Here is a 10,618-nt window from a genome sequence, read left to right as displayed (position 1 = left end):
TTGTTCAATAAACAAAATACCTTAAACTCTAATACTTTATAAACAAAGTAATAAATAAATAATATGTCACTCTAAGTCATCCTCATTAATATTGTCATCATTTTCGTTCGCTATATCTGGGATATGTTCCATTATCTATTCCACCAACTTCTTCCAACTCCATATCTTCATCCACAAGGTGCATCTTGTTGCCTTGTCTTTTTAGAAATAGGATTTCAAATTAATTAAATAGGCATATATAATAATATACATGCAACTAGTCCATAATTGTTTAATAACTTACTTGAACCTTCACCAACTTTTCTTTTCTTTGCATTCGAAGATGAGTCAACATTAATCGTAGTCGTAGTTGATCGATTCTCCGCACTTCTATCATAGATAGTGATAGGCACAATCCTAATTGCTTCAGTATCGAACAATTCTTCTGCATCAAGCCAAGAAGCATCAAGTGAGAGGACATGATCATCCTTTTAGCAATCCATTCATCATCCGAATCAATTTCATCAATTAGTATTAAATCGATGTTTTGTCTTCTTCTGATACTCATCTCTCTTAGTTTAGTGTTGTACTTCACATAGACCAAAGCATTCAAACGTTTGTGCTCAAGCCTATTCCTTTTTTTTTTGTATGAATCTAATATAATAATATAAGATATGAAATATAACAAGTTAAAAACATAAATATTTTATCTTATGCATAAGAGTGTTTAGGAAAGAAAGATATATTACTGACTCAAAGGTGCTCCAATTCCTCTCACATCCCGAAGCACTACAAGTTAGACTAAGGCCAAGTTTGGCTAACCTAAAAAAGTGCACTTATTTCATCTTTTATCTTTTTGGGGTCACATCAATCAACATCTCATCTCTACTTTTTCTACACATAATACAAAAAAAGTCAAAAAGTGCACACCGTTTGGCAAGAGGCTATTTTAGCCAATTAGCCAAAAAGTTACTAAATTAGCCAAAAAGCCAACAACCCATGCCAAAAAGTCAAAGATTCTCTTTTCTCTCTACTTTTTGCACATCTTTTCGTAATTAGCCAAAAAGTCATCCCAAACATACAAGTTTTTTTTACCTACCTTTTTAGCCAAATAGCCAAAAAGTTACTAAATTAGCCTGTTCCCAAACGAGGCCTTCCCAAACTTGGCCTAAGTATTTGAATAGCAAAATTTGTTAACTCTGGTGTTTTGCTCCCAAAACGAATCCACCAATTAGCTACATAATTTGAAAAATGCACAAATGATTTCAATCTCGTATTTAAATTTTAAAGAATGTAATTGAAAAATTATTTTCATATTAGTTTCTTACCGAGAGAGAGTATCGCTCTGGAATCAATTGCAACACGACTTCTGAATTCCCTTTTTGCTTGGTCATAATAGTCCAATTGGATATCAACCTCGAGATGCTCATCATAACTCAACATTCTATCCATGCACTGATACAATCCTTGCTTCACCTTCTCAACATTGGAGAAGGAATCTCGATAGCACAACTGGGGGTTTAGATAATAACCAGTAGCATGTAAAGGTCTACGAAGTTGTGGTGTCCACCTTGCATCTATCTTATTTCAAATTGGTCCGTACTTCCTAACATTTCCTCCACAATTGAAAGCAAATTTTTTCTTTAGCTGGATCCATTAACTCATAAATGTAACCCATAGCAAGCCTCTCCCTCTGAATCAACTTCTCGCAAAACACTAACCAAAGGTATTGTGCTTTTGATACAAAAAGCAACATTAGGCCAAAATTTTGGATCAAACAACACAGTTGCACGAGCTTTTACCCCTTCAGCCTTTCTTTCCCAACTACTAGAAGCCCACTTTTCTGAAGAAAACATAGCTTGGAGTGGTTTCTATTGTTTGTAAAGACTTTGGAGAGTAAGATAAGCAGTGGCAAACCGTGTTACTGCTGGACAAAATAATTCATTGTTCTTTGTAAATGATCTTATCATTGAAAGAACCCAACAATGTCCATATATAAACTTGACCACTTGCCTAGCTAACGAGAGAGTTTGATCATAGACTTTCAATTTTCCAATGTCCTCTAACATTAAATCAATACAATGCGCAGCACATGGAGTCCAGTACAACTTCTTCCTCTTCTCCATAAGTCTCGACCCGGCATTGACATAGTTTGAAGCATTATCAGTAATAACCTGAACAACATTATCTTCCCAAATATCATCTACGACACTATCAAGATTGTTAAACATTAACTCCCCGTTTTTTATAGTATCAAATGCATCAATTGATTTTAAAAACCAAGTTCCAGTAGGGCTATTCACAAGAAAATTAATAAGACCTCTATTTTTCTCATCTGTCCAGCCATCACACATAATTGAGCATCCATATTGTTTCCATGCTTTCTTATGTTCCTCCATCATGACATTTATATTTTCTACTTCTGCTTTAAGAATCCAAGTCCTCAATTCATGCATAGAAGGGGGTTTGAATCCAGGTCCATAATTTGCAATTCCATCAACTGCAGTTACCCGATCATTCACTAAATTAAATGAAAGAGCTTTACAATATATAAAATGCACAATCTTTCGACACACATCTTTTCTTTCTTCTTGTTTCTATTTGGAGTTCAGTATAGATTGTCGTGCTTGAGAACTAGCAAATTTATCCTTTGGACCCCTCGGTTTTGGTGGTTGTGTCATACTACTAGTATCACCTTCAATAGATTGAGAAGCACTACTATCGCCCTTTGCTCCAGCACCCATCCCAATTTCATACAGCATTTCATTACGGGCACTTTTTTGCTCAAAGAAATTTTTTAATGCTTGTTGGCATTCCAACTTTACATCTTCAGGACCTTTTGAACACGGTTTAATGCCTTTATGCGTATCGGTTAGATGATTTTTAAATCGACTTACAGTACCACTACAAGTTTGATCACAAAATTTACATCTAAAATATTTTTCCCCATCAATTTCTTTTACATACTTCCAGGCAAAATCTTTTTTTTTGGCCTTTGGGTTCAGTCATATTTTTTTTTTGTTATCCCCACAAACTTATCAACAGTAGCACCGTTACTATATAAAAATAAACAAATAAAAAAAATAAAACAAAAAACATACTGGTTAGGTGGGATGGGATGGCAAAAAAAAAAGGATAGAATATTAATAATAATAATAATAAATTAAAATCTATAAAAATAATAATAATAATAATAAATTAAAGAAGAAGAAGCTCAGTTATAATAATGATAATATATTAAACTAATAATAAATTAAAGTGAAAGAAGCTCAGTTATAATAATAATCATATATTAGACTAATAATACATTAAAGAGAAAGAAGCTCAGTTATAATAATAATAATAATATATTAGACAAAAACAGAGATATTTGAGTGTGCACAAAAGCAGAGATATAGATACATCAGCCCTTGATCAAAAACAAAAAAACATTTATACATCTCAGTCGGATGGAGAAACAGAGAGAAGTAACGAGAACAGAGAAAGAGAGAGAGAGAGACGATGCAGAAAACAGAATGAGATAGAGGGAGAGACTCAACTCAACTCGAGAGAAAGAGAGAGACTTCGTACCTGGAAAACCCTAGTTCGTTGGAGAAGATTAGAAGACTGATTCGAACTTGTTGGGACTCTGATTTGAAGAATATCGACTTGCAAGGTATTTATATCTTATTCTTGAGCAATTTTTGTTTCAATCGAAGTCGTATATAGCAAGTTTTCACCAAATACTATCGTTTCCGTTTTTTGATTTTTGAAATCAAACTCCTCAAAGGCTTGTGCCTCGTTGTTGAAAGCATGAAAATCGTATAAAGCGCAGCAGATGCTTACGCCTCTGTGTTTGATACGTACGCATAGCTGGTGTCTCACCCAAAAAATAATGCATCTGTACGTTTTCCGTACGCCTCGCCTCAAGTCGCGCATCATATATGCCTTTGAAAACTTTGGTTATACCTTTCTTTTCTCTCTCTTCCTTCTCTTCTTCTCCATCATACCCAAAAGTGTTATACCCTTATTCGCTCTCTCTCTTTCTTCTCTTCTTCTTCTTCCCTACCCATATTTTATACATACATATACATATATACATATCAATTCCATCATTATTCAAACCATTCGCCTTCGATTTCAATCCCTCACTCTCTCGCGCATCCCTTGCCATTGTTTGAATTTCAACAATTCTCTCTTCCAATTCAGAGCCACCCACATACCCAATTCCACCTTGTTCGAAACCCAATTTCGCATTAAACAAATTTCCACTTCCATTCAACAAAACACTTGATTTAGCTTCATGCTACCAACTCTAACATATATATATATAAACCTACAAATTGCATATATATAATCTATATATGTATTCCTAAAATCTATTCAGATGCTTAATTTCAATAACAACAACTCAATCTCATAATTAGTCACACCCAATTCATCAATGTTTAGGTGCTGCATTTCGAAACCCGATCCCAAAATATTGCGAGGATAATTGATATCCAGTTCCTCTAACCACATCTATAGCGATCCCGGTATTCCCTGTTGTTGTTTAACTGTAATCCGGACTCGGTTCCGTAGATTCGTTGTGGTCTTATCCTCATTTCTATCCCTTACTCTTTTGTGTTAGAGTTTTGGGTTGTGTTGGGCAAGTTGGGAATAAGTTGGTTGTGTTTTAAAGCTTAGAAATTTTTGCCCAGGCTTTGGTCTCTCCGCTCAAGCGGTGATTTGACGCTCGAACAGGATTTTGTTGTTGCCTTTCCGCTCGAGCGGCAGTTTGGACGCTCAAGCGTGAATTTCCTTCTCTCAGCATTTTGGACGTCTGCAGAAAATTCTGGGAGAGTGCATCCGGCGCTTGAGCGGATCCTTGGACGCTCGAGCGTGAACCTGCGTCTGACGCTCGAGCGGGGTGTTGTACGCTCGAGCGGACCTGTTTTTATATCAGTCCGTGAAATCACTTTTTTGATCACTTTTTGATCTCCTTTCTCTCTCTTACTTTTTCAAAACCTCCATTGGAGAGCACCTCACTCTAAAACCTAACTTCTCTCTTAGGATTGATCTAGCTAGAGTGTTTTCCTCACCTTGGGCCTTTGTAAGAAGTGTGTTGATCGTCGAGGGCTTCGTTGTGATCCAAGAAATTTGGGATTTGGAGCACTTTGATTTCGGGTCATCTTCTCTATTTGAGTTCTCCATTTGAGGTAGGGATTTCCTTGTCCTTTTTCAATACTTCGTCTATAGATAGACATGTGGTAGTTTTGTATTGCATGAAAACCATACCTATGTTGGGTTTGTTTGAAAATCATGAGGAAACCTAGAGTTGGTTGATTAAGAATGGGTTTATTGTCTTTGGTTGTTCATTGGACTATTTGTGGCGTAAAATAGCATGTTGTTGTTGAAACATAGACAAGCCCTAATTTACATGTGTCTTGATAAATTAAAAGAGGGGTTTTGTTCTTTGGGCAAATACTTGTGTATTTTGGGTCTCAATTGAGGTCTTTGTTGTTTATTGTTGTTGATTGAACCTTTTTGGTCAATGTTGAAAAAAAAAAAAAAAAAAAACCCTAACTTAATGATTATGACTTAATTTGCATAATTAATTTGGAAGGTTATGAAAGGAATGGAATTGATTTTGGGAAATTAAGAAAAGTGTTTTTCTTTGAAATAAGTGGTGGAACATGTTGATTTGGAAAATCATGAAAGTTGACTTTGAAGGTGAAGCACGAAACTTTAACTCTATGTGAGACATAGAAAATAAATATGGGAATTGGGTTGTTGTGTTATGCATGTCAAGTGCACTTATTTGGGGAATTTAATTTGTAACTACCATGCTTGGGTTGTTAATGGGTTTGGGATTTGATGATAATTGAGTTTGTTAATAGATGTACAATATACATGCATCTAGAGGTTTTGTCCTTGGTCATCGGTGGAGGATGACGTGATTGTGTTGAATTGTCGGGTATACATTACACCATTGTTGATTGAACATCTTATGTGATGAAATGTTGAGATGCATCATATATGTATACTTGTTAGGGAGGAGAGAGGGGTTGTACTCCAGTGTGTGTGAGAAGATAGGGGATGGACTCCACACACCTATGTGTTTATATACCTTAACACACTGTTGGTATCCGGATAATTTATATGTATGTTTTACATATGTTGGTTATGTCTTGTTGTATTGTGATTGTTGGTGTTATACCCTGCGCTGATAATCAGAGGTACCGTTACCTTCCAGCTAGCGCCTGGTAAACTGACTGCGCTGAGAATCTAAGGTACCACACCCTTCCAGCTAGCGCCTGGTAAACTGGTATGTTGTTGTGAGAGGTGTATCTTTGGCTTACTACGCACATAGCTAGTAGAGCAAAGTTTTGTTGTTGATATTTCACTGTGTTTGGGAATATCATGGATTGTGTTGATTACGGTTTTGGAGGGCCGAGTTGCCTCATTGTTTTATCTTATGCCTATTGGTGAGTTGCTATCTCTTTTATAACAGTGCATGTATAGATTTGTTTGTATCGGGAAGAAGCCAAAATGTCATATTTGTCTTTTGGAAAGTGTGAAGGAAAACGGATATTTTCTTTAAAAGAAATATATTTTGAAAAGACATATCTGTGTATGTTTGGGAAATGGAAAAGAGTAGAGGACTTAGTGAAATTACTTCCTAAGTAATTGTAAATGTTATGAAAGATTGGGAACGGGGATTAATGAAAAGAAAAGAAAATTGAATCGCCTATGGCGTTGATTGAAAAGGGTGTTTTCAAGAAAAGTTCATACTTATGTATATTTTGTGTAAACTGTCACATTACTATTCTAGTATGAGATTGAGCATTCATGATCATAGCTATCTGTATGTTGTTATTGTTAAGGGCCATGTTGAGATCCCTACTGGACTATATGTTCATTCCACGTTGTTGAATCTTTTTCAGGTGTTTAGCAGGACGTGTTACAAGATTTGGATCTTCTTATTTGTTGGCCACGGGGCCTCTTTGTTGTAGGCGGAATGCCATATATGAAAAAGAGTTGCACCCTTCGTTTGATTATTTAATGTTGTAAGCCTGAGGGCAACTTATTCAGTATACTCATGTTGTACTTAATTAGCATTAAAAAGAGAGAGTTGTTGTTCACTCCTTTTAATTGAACATTTGAATTTATTTCCGCACGTTATCTCTGAAATTGAATTAAGTTAATGAATTTGGTAATGACTCCGAGTAATAAAAAGTGGGGCGTGACAACTTGGTATCAGAGCGAGCCGGGTTTGAATACTTTGGGCTCGTGGGAAGTGGTTTTTACCACAGTGGGTTTACTACGTATAGTAAGGACGTTGCATATAGATATCATGAAAATTAGGACTTATGTGTTGCATTTATGTGAGCATGGGATTTAGTCTCTCGGATAGTATTCATAGCCGGTGAACTTGCTTTGAGGTCCTTTTGGAAACACGCCTGATCAACGTTGTTTCCGATAGGAATTCCTTGAGAGTTCCGGGATGAGTGGCTATCTTTGTGGACTTGATTCGATTATGTGTTTACATGTTTAGATGTTTATATGCAATAGAGATGTATACTTGTGACTAGTGAGTCTTGTAACCAAGTAGTAGAGTGTGCCTCGGAGAAGGCTATTGTGTTGTGCACTAAGCGTGGTATTTGCTTTTGTGCTTTATAGGATGTCTACACGAGGAAGTAGAGGACGGTTGGGTAGTAGGAGTATCGGTAGGGGCACAGCAGTTCCTTTAGTACCTGCCGTTGCAGCATCGGCTGTCGGCGAGGATGTCGCACGTGAGATTGTGAGAGCAGTGCAAGACGTCCTAGCTCGCACTGAGGGCGGCAGCGGGCATGCTCTCAAGCTTACTAAGGAGTTTTTCCGCTCCGGCCCACCAGAGTTTGTGGGGGAGGCTAAACCGTTGGAGGCAGAGAGTTGGTTAGAACAGATCACCAAGACTCTTGATATGCTCAGAGTCGAAGATGAGGAGTTGAGGGTTTCTTTGGCAACTTTTTAGTTGAAGAGTGATGCGAGTTATTGGTGGAAGTATGCTAAGAGTACGGTGGGTAGCACGTGGGTTGCTTTTACCGAGGCCTTTTTGGCCAAGTATTTCCCTCCTTCTGCTCGGGAAAGGTTGAGGGATCAGTTTTTGGAGTTGTGTCAGGATGATACTCCTATGGCACAGTTTGAGATGCGGTTTGCTAGCTTGTCGAGGTTCGCTCCAGAGTTGGTGGCAACAGAGGAGCGTCGTTGTTTTGAGTTTGAAAGGCGGTTGTGTTTCGATATTCGGGAGAAGGTAGCTGGATCCTTTTGGAAGGATTATTATTATTTAGTTGAGGCAGCGGCCCATGTGGAGGCCATGGTTGCGAGTGATGATAGGGTTAAGGAGGAGACCGTTTCGGTAAGTCCTACGGTTCCTAAGCGCTCTAGGCTCAGTAAGGGGTGGAGGTGGAAACATGCTCAGTCAGGGGCTGGTTCTTTTTCTTCGCCAGGGGTTTCAGACTCTTCCGTTGAGAGGTCCGGGGAAGTGCAGGTTTCAGACCAGTCTCAGTATAGGGGGGCTGGTGGTTGTTTTGTTTGTGGTCAGCTGGGCCATGGTAGACGTTTTTGTCCTTTGCGTGTAAATTCTTCGGGTGTTTCAAAACCTAGTTAGACTCAATCGTGCCCGTCCAGTCGGGGACGTTATCGGTACCAGAAACGTGCAGGCCAGGCTTCGAGAGCCTCGCGAGGGGCGACTTATTAGTTAGTCCTTTGGTATTACCCTGGAGGGGATTTTTGTGTTATTGGCCGGTGATGTATTATATGAATCATTTCGTTGTTGACCGGTGTACTGTTGGATGCTGAGGCACCATGTTTATGTATCGCTTATGTATGTATATTGTTGTTTGTTTAACCCTCATGTATTGGGGTGTATGTTTGGAACCTCGAATCCTCTTTTTCTGTTGAGGAGTTGTTGAAGGGATCAATGATCCTGATGTTGTTGCTTGCTTGATACCTGTATGTTGGTTCATGTTTTGGGCCTTGCTACTTAGTGAGTCCGTGGTGACCCCATCGGTTGCATTGGGGTAGTGTTTGTGGTGTGATTGGTTATCAATTGTGGGAGGGGTAAATAGTGATTCCCTTAGACACAGTGTTGGTGTGGTTTGATTTTAGGAGATCCAGTGAAATTCCTAAATTTGAGGGTTTGTGTGGGGAACTCCGTGTTTGGGGTTAGTGGCACATCAGTGTGTGGATTACTGAGTGTGGAGTTTATTGAGTTGATTAGTCAGCTTGTTGGTATCGGATTTTGGGTTGACATCGGTCACCGTGGGGTTAGTCTCATTCGTTGTAGACTATGTGTGTTGATTAAGGAAAACTGAAACTAATCATCCGGTTGTGTCATTGAATATGACGGTTATAATAATACAGCAAATTTGTGTATTGAATGATCATTGTGAATGATTGGATTTTTTTTTTACATCATATATGTATATTGTTTGGGAGGAGATAGGGGATGGACTCCGATGATACAACACCAAAATGTATATCTGTTGAAAGATTGATATAGCTCTTATGCTTATCTATTGTGAAGTGAAAAATGTTTTATATGAGTTACTATCTCATTTAAATTGTTGGCCAGGTTCTGAACCATATTTATGATTTTAAATTGGTTAAGTAAAGGGAGGCGGAATGAAATTGCAAAACCGTGAATTTCTTATGCCTTATGTGTTGATAGTACTGTTGTTATTTCTATTAACTATCATTATAGAAATGTTATGTTCTGTGTTGGTTGTGGTATCACTGTGTGCGTGATGGTTGTTGATAGAGTGATTTTGGAAAGAAATGGAAAACAAAACTTTTCCTAGTATTTGGGCCATCTAAAGGCGTTGTTGAGAAATTGATTCAATTCAAGGGTTTTGAGGAATTCCAAATGAATCTTTTTGGCAAATAAACTGTGGATGGTTATGTGTTTTGGACAACACCGTATTTGTAAAAAAAAAAAAATATTTACAAAACTTTTGAGTTTTGCGTTGAAAATGCCAGGTTTATTTTGAAATGCCTTACGAGCAAGAAAATGTTTTCCTTATATAAATGTAGGAAATTTGCATTGATTACCCTTTTATTGGAAATTATGGTTGTTGTGTAGTGACTTAGCTTAAAATACTGGTCAGATGTGAGTAAACTATTTCAGAAGGGTTGATTTTATTGTGGCTTTTATGCCTACAGTGTTGTCGTTTAGAACGTGTCCCCTTGCTTAGTCTCTTCCTTGGTAAGAGTGAATCGGAGGTTTGTAGGGAGAATAGTTTCTTTCCTAGTACTCGGGTGTTGGTTGCTGTGTGACCTGTTGGCCTTGTGCTTTTGGCGTGTTCTAAATTTCGGGGACGAAATTCTTTAAGGGGGGAGGTTATAGCGATCCCGGTATTCCCTATTGTTGTTTAACTGTAATCCGGACTCGGTTCCGTAGATTCGTTGTGGTCTTATCCTCATTTCTATCCCTTACTCTTTTGTGTTAGAGTTTTGGGTTGTGTTGGGCAAGTTGGGAATAAGTTGGTTGTGTTTTAAAGCTTAGAAATTTTTGCCCAGGCTTTGGTCTCTCCGCACGAGCGGTGATTTGACGCTCGAGCGGGATTTTGTTGTTGCCTTTCCGCTCGAGCGGCAGTTTGGACGCTCGAGTGTGAATTTCCTTCTCTTAGCATTTTGG

This window comes from Camellia sinensis, chromosome 8 (assembly GCF_055761805.1).
Source record: "Camellia sinensis isolate YWXY chromosome 8, ASM5576180v1, whole genome shotgun sequence".
Lineage (NCBI taxonomy): Eukaryota > Viridiplantae > Streptophyta > Magnoliopsida > Ericales > Theaceae > Camellia > Camellia sinensis.
Note: the sequence above shows the minus strand (reverse complement) of the source record.